The 3,972-nt window shown below is 43.9% G+C and overlaps 1 pseudogene; it reads right to left on the bottom strand.

Annotated features, from left to right (window-relative positions):
• Positions 1–644: 644 nt before the first annotated feature.
• LOC110582924 lies at positions 645–1,172 on the bottom strand (annotated as a pseudogene).
• Between the last annotated feature and the right edge of the window lie 2,800 nt (positions 1,173–3,972).

The raw sequence follows: 3,972 nt of genomic DNA, 5'->3' as shown, positions 1-3,972 counted from the left end.
CAAGACTCTGAAATTGTTGTTTATTATAAGAACTAAGCTATCCCGACTAATATAGACATTGGTTCCTGAAAGTGAGGGGGTGCTGTAACAAACACCTAAACGAGAATACGTGGCATTGGTTTAGCAGCTAGACAGAGAAATAGGGAAATTGATTTCAGGAGCTGGAAAGGTGATAGCCCATGTTATGCTTTAATAAAACATGCCATAGGGGCACCTGGGTGGCTCAGTCATTAAGCATCTGCCTTTGACTCAGGTCATGATCCCAGGGTCCTGGGATCGAGCCCCGCATCGGGCTCCCTGCTCGGCGGGAAGCCTGCTTCTCCCTCTCCCACTCCCCCTGCTTGTGTTCCCTCTCTCGCTGTGTCTCTCTGTCAAATAAATAAATAAAATCTTTAATAAAAAAGTAAAAAAATAAAAAAAATAAAACATGCTATAATCATGCCATTAGAAACCCTAAGCAGTCTGCAAAAAAAAAAAAAAAATCCACTCAAGCTAACAAGTCAATCTGGCAAGATTGTAGGATGAACGGTCAATATGCAAAAATTGATTCTACTTCTTTATACTAGCAACAAACAGTTGGACTGTGAATTTTTTTTTAACTGTAGGAGCATTAAAAATAAAAATATTTGAGGATACGTTTCTTTTTTTTTTATTGGGAAATAACTTCATTTTCTTCAGGCGTGTGGGCAGATGTCTAGTCTCAGAACTTCTGGAATTGTTTCTTGGTGCCTGTGGTCTTTGTGACTTTGGGCACGTTGAAATGCAGTCTTGCTCAAGGGCCAGCACTCGTCCACTGTGACAATGTCGCCGATCTGGACATCCCTGCAGCAGGGGGACAGGGGCACGGACATGCGCTTGTGGCCTTTCTCAAAGAGGTTGTACTTGGGGTAGTGGAGGTAGTCTCGGTGGGTGAGAGTGGTCCTCTGCATCTTCATCTTGGCCACCACACCGGACAGAATATGCCCTTGGACGGAGACATTACCAGTAAAGGGGCACCTCTTGTCAATATAGGTGCCCTCAATGGCTTCCTTGGGCATCTTGAAGCCCAAACCAATGTTTTTATAGTATCGCGGGAGCTTCTCCTTGCCAGTTTCTCCAAGCAGGACCCTCTTCTTACTTTGAAAGATGGTGGATTGCTTTTGGTAGGTGCACTCGGTCTGCACATCTGCCATCTTCCCAGCTGCCTGAAAAAGCTTGAGGATAAGTTTTAAACAAATATATGCAACAATTCTACCCTTAAAACTTGTAACAAGTTGCTGAAATTTTTGAAAACTTTTTAAAAATGGAGACATCTACGCTGTTGAATGGAATCGTCAAATTATTAAAATGGCATAAGTCTTCACATTGATTTACAGATCCAATGCAATCCCAATCAAAATCCCAGCAGGCTTTTTCAGTACAATTGACAAAAACAAACAAACAAAAATAAAGCATTAGAGACCCATGTGATAATATCAAATAGCCTTAACTGGAGTCCTGGGAGGAGAGAAGAAAAGAAGGGTGAGGTAAAGAGGTAATGGTGAAGACTTTTCCAAAATTGATCAATGACACCAAGGCGCAGAATCGAGAATCTCAGTGCATACAAGAGTACAGCTAGACTGCACTTCTCAGCCTTCCGAGACTGTCCTGGCCAGTGGTGTGTGGGCAGAGTGCGTTCCACCTGCAGGCTGGCCCCTGTCTAGTCAAGGGGGAGATATGCTATGATCAGCACAAATCTCAGAGGCTTGATTTCTCACTCACACAGTTTGCTACAGGTCCAGACAACTGTCTAGGAGACCTGTCCCTTACATAGTGACTTAGCATCCCAGGATGTCTCAGCTTTATGAAACCTCCAAATAAACAAGTCACAGTTGGGGAGGGGAAGGACCATCGAAGGACTGTCCATGGGTTCTTAAATGCTTCCACTTGGGTGGGAATGCAAGCTGGTGCAGCCCCTCTGGGAAACAGTGTGGGGCTTCCTCAAAGAGTTGAAAACAGAGCTACCCCACGACCCAGCCATTGCACTACTGGCTATTTACCCCAAAGATACAAACGTAGGGATCCAAAGGGGCACGTGCACCCCGATGTTTACAGCAGCAATGTCCACAATAGCCAAACTATGGAAAGAGCCTAGATGTCCATCGACAGATGAATGGATAAAGAAGATGTGGTGTATATATACAATGGAATATTATGCAGCCATCAAAAGGAATGAAATCTTGCCATTTGCAACAACAAGGATGGAACTAGAAGGTATTATGCTAAGTGAAGTAAGTCAGTCAGAGAAGGACAATTATCATATGATCTCACTGATATGTGGAATTTAAGAAACAAGGCAGAGGATCATAGGGGAAGAGAGGAAAAAATGAAACAAGGCGAAACCAGAGGGGGAGACAAACCATAAGAGACTCTTAATCATAGGAAACAAACTGAGGGTTGCTGGAGTGGAGGGGTTGGGAGGGATGGGGTAACTGGGTGACAGACATTAAGGAGGGCATGTGTTGGGCGCCTGGGTGGCTCAGTTGGTTAAGCGACTGCCTTCGGCTCAGGTCATGATCCTGGAGTCCCTGGATCGAGTCCCGCATCGGGCTCCCTGCTCGGCGGGGAGCCTGCTTCTCCCTCTGACCCTCCCCCCTCTCATGTGCTCTCTGTCTCTCTCATTCTCTCTCTCTCAAATAAATAAATAAAATCTTAAAAAAAAAAAAAAAAAAGGAGGGCATGTGTTGTAATGAGCACTGGGTATTATATAAGACTGATGAATCACAGACCTGTACCCCTGAAACAAATAATACATTATATGTTAATTAATTGAATTTAAATTAAAACTAAATTAAAAAAAAAAAAGGCTTCCACCTGGAAATGACCTGCATCACTTTTTCTTGGTTAAAGCAAGTCACTGGGTGCCTAACTTCAAAGAGACTGGGAACTACACTCTTTCCATGCGCCCAGAAGGAAAGTGAAAAGGCTTGCATGGCAGTCCCATCTACCACCTCCTCTGAAACACATCCCCTGTGAACTGCTACATCCAAAGGCTCTGGACGGAGCAAAGCTGCTCCCCATCACTGACCTGCTTAGTCTCTGGTGTGAGGCAGAAAAAATACTTTGTTAGCCTCTGAAATTTGGGTATTATTGCAGAAGCTAGCCTGCTCTAATATTCTACTCAACTTACATTATAGTTAAAGAAGGTAGTAATACTTTTTTTTTTTTTTTAAGTAGCCTCCAGGCCCAGTGTGGAGCCCAGTGCAGGACCCAAACTCACGACCCTGAGATCAAGACCTGAGCCAAGATCAGGAGTCAAAGGCTTAACTGAGCCCAAACAGTACCCTTTTTTTAAGCCCTTACCATGGGCCTGGCACTGTGCTAATAAGCACTTCATGTATGAAATGTTTAGCACAGTGCCTGGCCTTAATCAGCTCTCAATTCATGTTAGTTGTTATCCTTATTCCAATTTTGTCTTATCTGTGTATGTATTTGCTCAGATGGATTCTGTGCTATAAACTACAGGACCCTAATGGGAATTGCAAGGCGATTGAGCATCTTGCTTATCATTTTCTCTAACACATCTGCAAGTTTTCATACTTTGTGGGAGGCTGAGCTGGAAGTACAGGTTTCCAGGATCAGAGACAGCATGTGCAGAGGAAAGAACATTGGAACTAGCAGTCAAGGTTAGTTTAGTTCAACACATATTTACTGAGTACCTTCTGTATGTACCAGATGCCAAAGAAACAAAGGAGTGTGAAAGTGGACCCCTGCTCTCTAGGAGCTTACACTTCTGCAAGGATGGCAAACAAGTAAAGCAGGACACGTGTAATAATAAGAGTATAAACAGGGAACAGGAGGGCCATAAGACCTGGGTTCTAGCTCTAGCTGTGTGACCCCAGACATGTTACTTAACTTCTCTGGGCCTCGTGGACAGTGAGAATGGGGTAGGTAATTTCTAACCCCTACAATTCTCAAAACCCTGAGAGGTAGACAAGGCAGGCACGATTTCTA

The sequence above is a fragment of the Neomonachus schauinslandi genome, chromosome 12 (genome assembly GCF_002201575.2).
Source record: "Neomonachus schauinslandi chromosome 12, ASM220157v2, whole genome shotgun sequence".
Lineage (NCBI taxonomy): Eukaryota > Metazoa > Chordata > Mammalia > Carnivora > Phocidae > Neomonachus > Neomonachus schauinslandi.
The sequence above is the reverse complement of the archived record's forward strand: the minus strand, read 5'-3'. Positions and strand labels throughout refer to the sequence as shown.